We start from the raw sequence: 15,123 nt of genomic DNA on the forward strand, positions 1-15,123 counted from the left end.
TGGGACACAACCAACACCCACAACGTAAAGGAGGAGAGCATTAATTTAGCTCACAGTTTCTGGGGGTTCAGTCTGTGGTTAGCTGGCTCCAGGGCACAAACATCATGGTGGAAGGGAGTGGCAGAATAAAGCTGCTCAGTGCATGGCAGCCAGGAAGCCGAGCAGAGGACAACATCTGAGAGGACAGGGTGAGGGCCCAGACATAGTCCCCAGGGCCACACCTCCATGACCACCCAGATGGACCCAGAAGTGTGCTCCACCAATCCCCGGGGCAGATTAAAATACCACTCAAGTTGACACTCTGCCCTAACTGGCAGGTTTAGTCTGCTATCAAATGGATCAGTTAGCGCTCAGTTATAAATGATTGAAATTCAGCTCAGATTGCTCTAATTGGGGTAACAAAAGAAAAGAAGACACAAAAAATGTTGACTCATTTTATTGGGGTGGAAGAGCTGAGAGGCAGTAGTCTCAGTGGCATGTGATGCAGGTGCTCTTGGTTATCAGAAGTCTGTGTCTGGGATCCCTTAGCCCCTAGTCTCTAGTGGTTGGCTTGATCTACAGCAGCCTTCGACCCCGAGCTGTGGCAAGTTGGCTGCTTTATAAGATGTCCCATTGGGTAGACAGTGGGTCACAGGACCACTGGGTCCATTCAGTCATTAACATCCACCCACTTCCTTTTTCAATAGTTCGTTGCCCTGGCTCAATCACTCACTGGCTTGACCAGAGCATATTGACACTGTGCATGGTATGGAACAAATGACAAGGTCCCAAACTGGACTGTGTAGGCATGTGTGGGAAGAGAGTCAAGAGTGACAGAGAGCAATCCAGACTTAAAAGGAAGGTCGTGATGTCAGACAAAGAGGAACAAGCACTGGGAAGGCCACTGCCACCACTGCTTCATTCACTCGGTCAGGGAATTCAAATTGTGAGGGGTGGAATTGGGGTCTACTTATAACCTCATCAGTCTACCATAAAACCTCAGAAACAGGTGCGTTTAACTACGAAGATATATTTCCCCTGTGTTCAGTTACTGTGTTGTTGAATGCAAACTTCTAGGTGTTCATAGCTCTAGAGTTGTAGGAGAAGCATACATAAAATAAATCAAAAATAACCAATTTTTGAATTGTGTAATGTAGTCCTTCCTGCTTCTTTGGGAACTGAGAAAAGGGTGGAGATATTTAGAGAAAAGAAACTCGAGCAGTTTATATCAGTATTCAAGGGAGAAGTATTTTTAGGGAATTTTAGAATTTATTAACATAAATGTTGATATACAACATTTTCTCTCCATAATACAAGACCACATTCAGAACTTACACCAACACAAAGCCCTGAAGATGAAAAGGTTAGAAAAGCAATGGAGGCTGTTGCTCCTGAGCATTTCAATATTGAAAATATTGATGGGACCCCGCGAAGTTACACAGATGGTAACCATGCTTCACCTTTTAATGTGGTGAAATTACCAGGGTTCCTTGTCACCTACCAAGAAGAGCCAGAGCTTTTCTACTTCATTCCGAGTGCTACTTTTCCTGGCCTCAGCCCATGCAGTAAGGCCTTGTCGGTGCCTACGCTTCCCAGGGAGAGCACAGGGATTCACTCACAGGGGTCACAGGAGGGCTTTCATTCGAATGGGGCATTTGTTATTGTGAATCAGTATTTTCTTAAATGCCCTACCTGCCTTATTTTCCTCCATCCAGGCCCCAAAAGAGGGAATCACTCTGAGTCATTCAGTGTGCAAACATAAAGACGTGTTTGTGAGAATGGCCGAGTCCACACACCTTGTGTGAGCATTATCACAGTCTGTATCTCACGTCCTTTCTACACTAGAATTCCCCTTACAGCCCCTGCATCTGGACAGACCTCACCCCGTAGTCACCGAGTGCGTCCCATCAGCCCCACATCCGGTCAGCCCTGCTGCAGAGCGAACCCCAACCCAGCCCCGCTGCATGAGCTCCATCGCCTCCGGCCCTGGTCCTGGCAGTCACGGTGCCCCCTCTGGACTCTGGCCGAGTTTCCTAGCTGTCTCCCTCTCCTGCGCCTTCTCTCAGGCGCGTCCTCTCTGTGGGTGGCCGCGGCTTGGGAGCCAGGACCCCTCCCATGGTGTTCGCTGGACTCGGGATCCCTTCCCGGGCTGTGGCCCTGCCTCCAGCCCCTGTCTCACCTGCTCTCCTGCGAAGCCTCTGCCGCCCCCAGATCCGGAGGCCTCCCTCGTGGCTACTGAAACCCGACTTTCCTGCACCTCCCTCCTCTCCTGAAATAGTATTATTTGATTTTTTCCAACCACTTAAAAATGTAACAGCCATTCTTAGTTCACAAGCTGAACACAAGCAGGGAGCAGGCAGTGTTTGGCCTTAGACTAATTTGCTGGCCCTGCTCAGACCTGTGAGCTTTAGGGGCCGGGCTTTGTGCTGACTTTTTGCTGTTGAGTCTCTAGTGCCCAGCGTGGAGCCTGGCTCGTGTTCATACGGAGTGTGTGCAGGTGAGTGTGATCCGTGTGTGCACAGTTGGGCTGGAGGCCACTTTCCCTGCCTTTGGCAAATGCAGGTCATCACTGTGATGATCCTTCCACTGAGAGCACAACAGTGCCAGGTTGTACCAAAAACATTTCACCACCTTTGGTGTGCGGACTGAACCTAGAGTCTTGAGCATGCCAGGCAAGCATTCTGCCTGTGAGATGGGTCCCAGGACTTTGGTTAACATTTTATTTTGAGACCAGGCACGCTAAGTTGGCAAGGCTACCCTTGAATTTATGATCTTCCTGCCTCAGCCTCCTGAGTAGCCTGGATTACAAGCAAGGGCCACTGTGCTTAGCTTTGAGAAACCTTTGTTTTTCTAACATTTCTGGTTCATTATTTGTGTTACTCTTTACTTGCTCCCTGTGTTGTCTTATTGCAACTTTTTTGAGGATTACTCTAAACTAGATTACTCACTTGTTACTTTTCGCAGGATGGGCCTAATTTGACATGAAACAGTTAGGTCCAAAACAACAAAATAGTTCAGAAGAGAGCGATGAACACAGAGCAGAGGACAGGTCAGAGACCGAGGATGCAGACTGTAGCATTGCCTGTGAAGTCACTATGGGTGACATTAAGCTCCCTAATACAGAAGGTGGGGAAGGCGAGATTGAAGTTTTGGACAGTCCAACAGCTGAAAACGAAGAACAGTGAAATGAATGATCTAAAAAGAAATGGGTAATTCATATCTGCACATTCTGGAAAAATATGCAGTTCTGGTATGTTAGGTGCTCTTATGTGTTAAACGACAAGCTGTAGACAAATCTAACAGTTGGAGGAAAGAGCCACTCGTGAAGGAAGCAGCACTCACAGTGGAAGGAGTTCTGAGCACTCTGCTATGTGGCTAGAGCAGCATGGTTTTACATCTGAACAGAGAAATCAAGGACAGAGTGACATGATGAGTTACGGGAATGCTTTTGCCCTGGGCCTCATGTTTGGCGGGGGCTGGTGCGTGGTGGTTCTGGGACGGGCTGAAGCTCAGCTGTTTGTGTTTGGCTGAAACCCAGCAATCTGTTACCAAAATACACTCCTGTGATTGTACTTCCTTTTCTAAATTTTGCACAGTGGGGCGAGCCGTGTACTATAGGTCCTTATTGGAAGCTGGCACCAGCCAAGGAAGATACTTCCCCAGTGTTGCTGTGGGGCGTCCCAGGCGCCCCAGCTGTCATGGTGAGAACTCAGCCATGGTGCAGGAGAAGCAGCGGCTTGATTGACAGCCCCCTTCAGTTTCTGTGGAAATGGTGGTGTCAAAGTCATCGTGGCTTCTCCTTGTCGAACACATCCAGTAGGGGAGGCTGTGGTGATCATGCCCTGTTGGGGACAAGACCAGTGTGTGGGAGGGGTTTGACATGAGGTCACAGCTGATCAGGGGTTGAGCGGACAAAGTGAAGGGCTGGGCCTTGTTCTTCTGTGTCAGTATTATCCAGGACAGACACCTCACAATCTTGCAGACCTCTCCCTGACCATGTGAGTGCCTTCCTGATCTAAATCCTTCCGTCATGGTTACTGTGACTCTTGGTCAAGCACCACTCGTTGATCCATGTTTGCCCAGCATGAAGGCAGTGGGGGGCTGGCCTGTCCGGCTCCATGAAGGAGCAACCCCACCTGGCTGGGGCCCACCCTGGGCAGTGTAGGGGGGCAAACCCTGGGAGCTGCTACCACCCACTGCTTCTGCTGGGAAGCGAGGACAGTCCCTTGGGTTTCTAGCCAATCAGCTTTCCATCAATTCAACACCATACGTATCCAAGCAGGGTGGGTTTTCACCCTGGTGAGTTCAAAGCCAATAAGCACAATCAGGAGATCAAGAGTTAGGAAAGGTTTATTACTTGCAGCAGGGAAGAGGAGCAAGTGGGGATGACTCCAAGTGCAGTGTCTCCAAACATAGGAGACAGAGGACTGTGTCTGGGAGACTCGTGTGTGACCTACTTGGAAGAGCTCCTCATTGCTGTAGAGGCAGGCCATTCCTGAGCATGCTCAGTCAGAGGGCACATGCTCCATACCTCACGTGTTCAAAGCTGATGGACAGCAACACTTTGTTGCCAGTCACTTGAGGGTTCTTTGCTCCCCTAAGATAGAAATCAGGACCTGGTGCAGTACAGATCTGAGAGTGACCCTGAAGCCACTGGATGGTGTCCCATGATGCTGGATGGCTCAGCCAGCTTCTGGTCTCCTCTGCTGCTGTTTGGTGCTTGCTTGTGCCAATAAAGGTGGGAGATTCTGCAGGTTGCTGCTTTCTGCATTGATCTTTGTTGGGTACTGTTCTCTGCAGCTCTACCAGGTTAAGCACCCCTAATGTTTATTGCTCTTTCTTGTACAGTGATCACCCTGGCCATGCTACTCAGGACAAGAATCCTGAGTACCTTTATAAGGCCTGAGCCCACACTACCTGAGAAGTAAATCATGAGCAGATGTATAGGACCATGGACGTGAGCCTTTAACTGGGCCTGTCCTGGAGCACAGGGGTCAGTACACCCGTCAGAGCCCTCCTGCATCGACTGACCCCAAAACTGTGACTGCGGTGCTAGCATACAGCAGCTGCAGCCCTGTGATTGGTTTATATTTGGGCCTGCTGATTGGTCCAAGTCGGGGTGGGGGCATCTATGAGAGCCCAGCTGTCCTGGTACAAGAGACCTGTGACACTGACAGCTATTACGTCTGTGAGAATGTAAGAACTGAAAATGGCCCATCAGGGAATACTGGGGAGGCCTGACTGTGTTTATTACAGCTTACTGGGGCTTGAGCAGGATGTCTTGGGCAGGGGATTTAGCTCAGTGGTTCTGCCGCCTGCCTCCCAAGTGCAAGGTCCCGAGTTCAATCCTCGGTACCAAAAAAATAAATAAAAAATAGGAGAAAAGGATAGAGGTCTTAAAAATGGGCCCAGGTCCCTCGCTCCCAGATGCGAGCCACACCGAGGTGTCCCTCCCCTTTCTCCAAAGATGTTGGTGCCAACTTCTGAAGTGGCAGAACAAGGTGGGGGCCCACCATGGACAACAGCTGAGTTACACTCATGTTGGAGTGGCCTAGGGGACAGCGGCCATGAGCCAACCAGGGAGGACACCAAGGCCATCTGTCCCAGTCCACAGCGGGTGAAGGGAACAGAGGGGAGTGAGGGGAAGGCATGTGACAGCCACTGGCCACACTGTGTCCCCTCATGTGGCACAGGACAGGAGTCAGGTGCTGCTCCCCTGCCCCGCTTCCAGGGCAGAGATCTCAGTGCTGCAGTGAGGGCAGAGCGAGCAGCCTTGACTCCTGGTCTCCCATAAGAGCATCTGAACATCTTTGTGTGCTCCTGTGTCTCTCTCAGAGGGGACTTCAGCTTGAAGCCTGGCTGCTGGCAGTCATTAGGGAGGCAGCAGCTTCTTCCAGGCACAGGGCCTTGTCCCTACATATCCCTAGGCAGCAGTGCCAAACACACCTGTGATGAATTACTCGGGAAATACTTAAAGACTGCTCCCCCTGGACATCCCACTGCCTTATAGGAGAGGTTCATCGCCCTGCTTCCCTGTGAGGAGTGTGTGGGCCTCAGGGGCACAGAGGAATGTTAGAGTAATGGGGGCCTGGGCAGGACCTTTACACCATGGGAGGCGGTTCTGAGGGGGATTGTGAGCCTGTCACTTCACAGCAAATACTGAGATAGTTGTAGAGACAGACTGATCCGTGAAAGAGACTAATCCATATGGACATAAGTCCTTGCATGTAGAAGTGTAATATTTTATTTCTGCTTTGGTGTCTCATGTGACAGAACTAGGCTTCCTTTACAGACAATGAGATACAGGAGGAAATGGAGGTACTCTAGACGTTCTTTTCTTCCCCAAATGACTAAAATTTTTTATTAATCTTGAATGATAATTTTTAAATTTTAGTGTATTAGTACATATGTGTAGAACATAATGCTTACATTCCTTGTGGGAGGTTGGTACATGTACATAAGAGATCATAATTTCTTTTTCATCTGCTTTCCCTTCCCTCTCTATGCCCTCCACCCATCCCTTGATCCTCTTTCTTAAGAGATACAGGAGAAAAAAGAGAAAAATGAAAATGTAATATATGATAAGGATTTTCATTCTGAATAAGTGTGAAATGGATGAGTTATTCATAAACAATGTCAGGCCAGGATAACTGCCTCAAGAAAGGTTAGATTCTAGCCTCGCATGCCACAGTAAATTATACATGGGTTGATGTCAAGAGCAAGTCTACATAACTTTGGGGGAAAAGCATTGCAAGATTAAATTATGTTTAGGCCTTGTTTTCCTGCCTGCAGGGGGCTATGGCATGTCCAGGCATAACTCCATTTTTGCCTCTGGTCACAGCTGAGACCTCCGGTGATGCTGTGACAGTCCAGGACAGGATTACATCAGCTGGAGACATCCTGGCTCCTTGAGAATGGAGTAGTAAGAGAAAGGTTTCACCTGGGGAGGGACAGATTCCTTATCAATTTCACTCCTCCCGCCTTCTATTATAAGAACACTCTCCTTAGAGTCCTCCTCAACATAGAACCTCTGACCTAAGATCTTCATCAGCATAAGATCCTCATCTACACAGGATTACCTCGGCCCCCTAAGTCACCTGATGCTCCTTCCAATTACGTGTACCCAATACATAGTGGCTATCGCAGAGTCTTTGTGTTTGTGCACTCTGAGGCACTGACCTCCCGGGACCGCCGTATACTTTGAAATTATGCAAGTCTCCTTTCTCTTTTTTTTCCTTTAGCCCTCACTGTCCCCCTTTGTAGGCAGGGGATTGATCATCCCCTGGCAGGTTAAAGACTTCAAATGTGAGAAAAATTATACTGGGTCACCAGCAGAATATATGTACACATTTGATAACATGTAAGAAATTTTTTTTTGTTCTATCTTTTAAGACATAACCTGAAGGATGTAATCACAATGGAAAAGCACAGGGAATTCAGCCACACCATTATTAAAGTTCATGAGTTGCAGATAGATTTAAAAGAAAATGGAATTCTGGGGAAAATATTTGAAACTGGCAAGCAGTGAGCATATGTCATAAATGTATAACAGGTTTCTTATGAATTAGCAAAAAAGAAAAAAGTACTATCTGAGTAGTAACCTGTGAAGACATGAACAGGTAATTGTGAGAAAAAAATGTTTGATCCCATTTATCAAAGAGGTGGAAGTGACATCAAGGTGTCTTTTCAGCAGTGCTGCAGATGGAACCCAAGGCCTTGCACAGGCTAGGCAAGCTCTCCAGCTCTGAGCTGCAGCCCTGCCCGAGGCTGTGGTCTTCATCTCTCAGAATGCTCAAGCTCCGAGAGCCCCCCTGGGCTGACCCCTGCTGGGTTGTGAGCGCTTCACATCTCAGAGCTAGCACCACCCATCCTCATGCAGAAAGCACTGACATGTTTGTTTCCTGTCTGTGCACTGTGTGGAAGTTGCACTTCATTCCCAAGTGGTCCCCGTGAGCAGTGGCCCCCGGGTCTGTGGAGAGCACAGGGCTGTGCTGGGTGCCCAAGCCTTGGCTTCTGACTGAGCGTGGGTGTGAGCTGTCAGGACACAGTGCGGTTTCTGTGCAGATTCACAAGATGTTGTCACCACACCCCTGCACCTGCTGCCATCCCTCCAGGCCTGTGACAGCATAAGCATGTGGGTCTTTGCTGAGAACATGGCGCTCTGAATGGATCACCTGAAAGTTTCTATTGTAGAGACTCAGAGAGCAGAGAAGCCACCCAGGCTTACCTTGTGTGAGCTGTTTTATTCACCCAAGTTCAAAACAGGCGGGCTGATCCCAAACAAGGATCAGCATAGAACTGGGGAAAACATAAACTTAAGCAGAGATGTGGTTGCTAGGCGGTTGCCTGGCATTGGTCAGAGGATTTGCTGCCTAGAGGAGACGGGGGAAGATCTGGCTGTCTGTGCTTCTTGGCTCAGGTGATGGGAAACTTGGCTGCGATGTGAGGGCATTTCCCACTAGCACCAAGTGTCTGTAATGGTTTTCCTGAGAGAGGCAAAGTTTCCTGCCCGGTTTGGCCTGGGCCAAGGTCTGGGGCGACGGTGGCCAAGCTATGCCATATCCTCAGGCATGACAGTTTCCACAATATTTTATTTGTGTACCAAATACGGTGCTCATTGTTTAGAACACTACCTTGCAAAGTATTGTGTGTTGTATTTGTAACCACAACAGTGGGAAGAATTTCTCTATTTCCCTCCTTCCCCACTACAATGCCTTTCTTTCATCTGGAATATTCAATAAATGTTCCTTAAACAGTTTTTGCTTGTCTTTATCGTAATACATTAAAGCAGCTTGGATATCAGTTAGTAGTCTTGCTTCATAAACCTGAAAAAAAAAATACTAGATAGTTGCGAGGTACAATTGTTAGACTTTCCCTTAAAGCTCAATTTGGAATCTCCGGACACCTCAGCCTGTGAGGTTGAAAATCTTTTGACTGTTGCTACTGTCAATGCAATGAGATGTGATGTGCACCCTCCCGGGGAGGGAAGAAGAGCTGTCTGGGACTTTTGGGGCACTGTGCTTCTCACTGCTAGGAAGGAAGAACACAGGTGGTGAAGGAATGGGACTTCAAATGATGGGCTAATCACATGGAGCAGGAGACTCTGTTCTGCAGAACACACTTCCTGGTTCCTCCTTCAGAAAAGACTCCCCTGTCCCCTCTCTGTCTTTGGCCCAGCCTTGACAGAGGGCTCCGGGGATTCTGTGTCTGGGCCCCTCACTCCCTGTTCCATGAAGCCAACTCCCCACCGAGAGCGCCCCGAGAACAGGGCTTCAAGGCTGTGCGTTCCATGTCTCAGCTCCTCCCTCTCTGGTGCAATAACCCAGCACATTCTCAGAGCACTGCTGGAGAACCAGGCACGGAGTGCTTCGGACTCCAAGCCCGGTGGTGGCAGTGGTGTGAAAAGCAGAGCTGCAGCCAGGCTGCTTGGGTGCATAGCCCAGCTTTGCTTCTTTTCAGGCACCCGATCTGCAGAACATTGCTTATCTGTGTGACGCCGTGCCTCAGTTTCTCCATCTGCAGAAAGCTGCTTATCTTGGAGACACTGTGCCTCAGTTTCCCAACTGCAGAAAGCAGGTGACAGAAGAGCCCTGGCAGAGGTGTGAGGACTGAGTCTGTCCTTTGTCATCATGATGGTGGCTCCAGGGACCCTGCGCATTCTCACAGAGCCTTTCATTCAAGCTCAGGGAACAAGTCTTCTGCTGAGTCCTCCTGCTCCCTAAATTCTACAGATGCCTCAGGTTCTGAGCCCCAGCTTCCAGGCAGGGAACCTCACAGAAGATGGGACCACCCCGTCCCGACCCCACCCCGCCCCAGTCCCAGCTCCAGCACCTCCTTGGTTGCCAACCTCCATCAGCAGCTCTCTGAACACTGAGACCCCCCACGCATTTCCGGGTAGCAACAAGAAACTCCAGTAGCCAGAGACGGTGCCTGCACCTCCGCGCCTGCGCAGCCAGCAGGTGGGACCCTCCAGGTCCACATAGGCCGAGAAAGGATCAGGAAAAGGACAGAGGCTCCAGCAGGCCTGGCGTCCAGGATCCCCAGTGGAGGAAATCGGGGCGTGGGAGTGGGCGGGGCGGGGAGGGGCCGAGTGTTGGAGTAAAGGTGAGGCGGGAGCTCAGGGGGAGACCCAGGGAGCAGGTGGGGCCTCATTGTGGGACGCACAGGCCGTGAGACCTGACTTCCTTCTAGGGGTTCACACACCAAGGGCGCAGCAAGGGAGGCCCTGTGGAGATAACACGGCATGGAGGATAATCGCAAAACTAAGAAAATAGAATCATTCATTTTCTGCTTGGTTTTGTTGTTGTTTGTTTTTGGTTTATTGGTTTTGTTATGTGTTTCGAGATGGGGTCTCACTGTGCAGGGTGGACTGGCCTTGATTGACTTGGCCATTTATTCTTTTCTGTTTCCTTATTTGTCTCTAGATTCGTGGTCTTGTCCCTGGCCCGTGTGGCTCGGAGGCGTGGACTGGGACCTGGAGGCGAGCAGATCCGCGGCCTGTCCATCCTCAGACCTGGGCCGGGCGGGGCTGGCCAGGGCGGGCGGATGCAAACGAAGCCATGAGTGTACAGACCACCGCGTCCACAGCCCTGGGCAACCCGCGCCTTCCCCTTCCCTTGGAGCCATCATTCCGCTGTTTCTGTGCATTTAATCTTTCACAGAAGTGGAGTCGTGGGTTTCTCTGTGACTTGCCCGTCTCACTTAAAATCATGTCCTCAGCTTTGCGCATGCTGCACCACGTGGCAGGACCCCTTCGTTTTAAGGCTGCATGCTGCGCCCTCGCCTGCACAAACCAGGTTTCCTTGGCCCATTCACCCCTCGGTGGGCATCTGTTGCTTTCACCTCTAGGCTGTTGTCAAAGGTGATGCCTTGCAGGTACGTTTGCAAATGTTCCCTCCAGATTCTGCTTTTCAGTCTTTTGGGCATACACCCAGAGCTGAGAAGATTGGATGGTGAGGCCATTGTGCTCTTCACCTTTGCACCAACTGCTCTACTGTGTTCTCTGCACCATTTTACACTTCCACCAACAGTGCACGAGCGTCCCAATCTCTCCACATTCTAGGAAACACATCTCTTCCTCTCTCTTTTATTTTCTGTTTTTCTTTTCTCTTTTGGCCTTTTTATTTGTTCTCATGGTCATCCCAATGGGTGTTGGTTGTATTTTCTTATAATGTTGATTTTTTGTTTTTTAAATGATTAGTGATGGCAACAGTTTTTCCTGTACCTGTCCCCGATTTGCATATCTTCACAAAAATATCTTTGTGATTCAAGTCCTTTGCTTATTCTTTAATAATGGTTATTTGTTTTTTGATTGTTCACTTATGAAAGTTCCTTTTATATTCTGATTTTTTGGGTGCGGTGTTGGTGGTGGTACTGGGCATTGAAGCCAGGTCTTTGCACTGAGTTCTATCTCCAGCCCTTTTTTATTGCACTGTGAAACAGGGCCTGGCTATGCTGCTAAGTTTCACCGGCCTGGTTTGAACTTGCAGTCCTCTTGCTCCCACCTTCCAGAGTGCTGGCATTCCAGAACTTCTGCACCACCATGCCTGTGTTCTGAATATGAATCCCTTCCCAGGTAGATTCAGTGCGCATGCTTTCTCCATTCTGTAGGTTGTGTTTTCATTTGCTTCCTTTCCTCTTTGTTCTTTTGGGGCTTTATTGACCACCCGTAGCTTTCCCAGACACCATTGCTACCGGATGCCGAGCAGGAGCAGATTGTGAACCAAACTGCTTCTGCCCAGCAGCAGCCCCAGAATCACGGTGACCGGGGCGAAGCCACCCTCCGATCACTTGCTCTGTAGCTGTGACCACGGGCAGTTTGACCTGTCAAGTTCTACTTCCTCCTCTGGAAGAGCAAGATAAGAGCTGCATGTGTGGGGCACACCTGGAATCTCAGTTACACAGGAGGCCATTGCAGGAGATTTCCAAGTTTGGTGCCATTTTAGGCAATTAAGGGAGGCCTTGTCTTAAAATTCAAACTAAAAATGACAGAGGACACAGCTCCATGGTAAAGACCTTACCTGAACAAGCCGGCATGGTGGCACAGACCTGTGATTCCAGCACTTGGGAGACTGAGGCTGCAAGATTGCCATGAATTTGAGGCCAGCCTGTGCTACAAAGCAACACCTTGTCTCTGAAAAAAAGAAAAAAAAAGAGCCTTCCTGACATGTGGGAGGTCCCAGGTTCAAAACTCGATATTGCAAAAAATATATAAATATATTATTCAATATTTCCATCCTCAATTTTAATATCATTTTCTTCATAATTCTTTTAGCATATTTTTGTTTTGTTTTGTTTTTTTGGTACCAGGGATCGAACTCTGGACCTTGCCCTTGCAAAGCAGGTGGTGGAAACACTGAGCTGAATCCCCAGCCCTCTTTTAGCATATTTTATAACATAGTTGCGATGTAATATAAAATTTTGACTATAATAACAACAGTGCAGCTACCAGCACCTCTACATACATTTTATTCCTCTTCATTTCTTTTTAGTGGTACTGCAAAATCGGGCACTATACTGGTACCAGACTGTAGGTCTTGTCCAGATTCTCAGTGTCCTCAACAAGGAATTGAGCAGGACACTGAAAGCAGCAGGAAGATCAAAGATTGATTTGAAAGTAAAGAGTACACTTGGCTGGGTGGTAGCAGCCAGTGAGGAGAGCTCAGGGCCCAGGGGCTCTGTGCTGAGGGTTTAAGCCTTGGGGGCTGGGCTGGGATCAAGGGGTGGGTCTCAGGTTTGACTCCCACCAATGGCAACTTGGCTGGATTGCCCCCTGGGGGTGGAGATGTGAGCTACTCCTGGCCCTTGGAGGAGCTGTTCTGCGCCTCAGAGCCCAGGGCATGGGGTCGGGCTGTCAGGTCTGCACAGTCAGTGCCATGTTAGTGGGCTGGGGTTGGCTGGGGATCCCAGAAGACCAGGGCATCTGCTCCAGACCCCAGTGCGAGCCCAGCTCCCCAATTTCTTTCTCCCGGGGTGGTCACCCCTGGGCAGCCTGGGCTGGAGAGAGGCCTAACTCAGCAGGTGGGGCCAGTCCCAGGGAGCAGGCTGCAGAGTGGGCTCCCCCTGTCTCCACCATCTCCTTAGCCTCCCTCTCCCTCAGTGCCCGCCCTGCACATCTTTCTCCCTGGAGAGCAATCCTGCTGCATGGCCCAGGCTGAACTTCTGAGAAGCTGGGACTTTCATGTGTTCTCTTCTCCTTTTTACTCACTCACTCGTTTCTTCATATCAGCGTCTGACTCATGGGTTTTCCTTTCATTTCATGGGTTTTAATCCATTACTGGTTTAATTCATTTTTATCCTATGTTGTCCCTGTTGGAGCTCTCTCAGTCTGCAGATCTCTCCATTATCTCTGCCCCATCCCACTCTGAGCACCTCCTGGATGTCTGTACCCTGAGCTCTTTCTGTGCTTTTCCTGCCTCAGCCATGACGCCCGTCTCCTCATGAAGGACTCGGGTTGCTTTAGTATGGAGAACACTCGGGAAAGCCAGACCTGGGACCAGACGTGCAGTGCCTCCCAGTGTGAGTAGCAACTGGGGCTCACCGTGGAGGAGCAGAGCACATGAGTACACATGCACACACATGCATGTACACTCACACTCACAGAGGGATGCACACACGTGCCCTCCTGTCTTCCTATATCTGTTTAGCTCTGTGTCTATTTCTCTATGCTTTACAACTTCAATAAAGAAACCTGAAGTGGTGAGCGAGGGCTGACGAGTGATGTTTGTATTTTTTGAGCTGGTATAGTTTGCAGTCAGCCACAGGAGATTTTACGCCATCACCTGCACCTTAGACTGGGCTCTTTCCTTTCCACTTCTGTTATGCCAAGCGAGCCAGGAAATCACCAAACACCAGGACAAAGACAGAGTTAAAACTAAAAGGAGTTTTCTCATGCGTGTGGACTCCACTCTCTAAAAGTGAAGCCCAGAAGCAGGGGACAGTATAGCTTTTAAAGTAACTCAAACAAAGAAGTTCAGGGAGGGACCAATATGTCCTTCAGCCAGCTGCGAAATATCTTTCACAACCCAGTTCTTTTTCATCCCACCTGTCTTGTCAAGATAGGGCACTCTGTGGCTACAGGCTTCGGCAGTTACAGGGAGGCACCAGGCACCATCTGTTCCCGGGGAGCCATAAAGCATGTTTACAGAAGCAGAGTGAGTGGCTGTCTTGTGGGGAATTCCAGCACTCTATGAGGGGAAGGGTATGAGGGGAGTTCATTCACAGGCCAACATGGCGTTTCTTAGGTTCACTTTGGTCTCACATTCCCAACTGGTTTTCGTACAGAATCAAACCTTTGATTTATCTCTGTCATTTTTTCTCAGGCAAGGGTTTATACATTTGATTCAGCAGCATAATAGTCAAATTTAATAATCTATGAACCGCTGAGAGCATTCCATATAGTAAGGTAGGCATTGTATGCAGCAACATGATAACAACAAACATATGATTACAATTAAGACTACAAGAAAAAGCTGTTTTAACCATTGCATATTAGGCAACCATTGAGTTAACCATTGAAACAGATCCCATCCTAATTTTTCATTATGTATTTTCTCTGCCAATTCTTCTAATTGTTTTATTTTTTCCCGAATCCCTGGGCTATTGTCAGTCAGATTAAAACAACACATATTTTTTATTTTTTCACATCCTTGATGATGGAACAAGAGCAAGTAATCTATTGCTGCCCTATTGTCTAGTATAGCCTGTCGGTGTTCTTGTAACTCCTGATTAATTAATGCCAAGGCAGATGAGGTAGCATTTAGACCTTTGACCACCTTGCATGCCAATTTTCATACTGCCTTTTCTGCATGAATTCCTATGGCGGGCTGACCAAGCACAGATGCTATCATAGGTATCACCTGAGCATCTGTTAAGAGACCTACATCATCATCACATCCTGGTGCAGTATAGGGTGACCAACGTTTAATTCTTTTGGCCACTATCAAATCAGTTCGATCTGGCAATATTATGGCCAAGCGACTTAGGCAGCATCGAGTCTCAGACAAGTAGGCAGGGATATAATTAAACGTTACTCCTTCACAAGTATAAAACCATCCTAATGGTAAAGGCACATGACCATCACTGTATATGATTTTTTGTTCCTCACAACAGGTCATTTTTTCTAACCTTTTAAATCTTAGACAT

This window comes from Heterocephalus glaber, unplaced genomic scaffold (assembly GCF_053883595.1).
Source record: "Heterocephalus glaber isolate CG9 unplaced genomic scaffold, H.glaber_assembly_v1.0 deba00001572, whole genome shotgun sequence".
Taxonomy (NCBI): Eukaryota; Metazoa; Chordata; class Mammalia; order Rodentia; family Bathyergidae; genus Heterocephalus; species Heterocephalus glaber.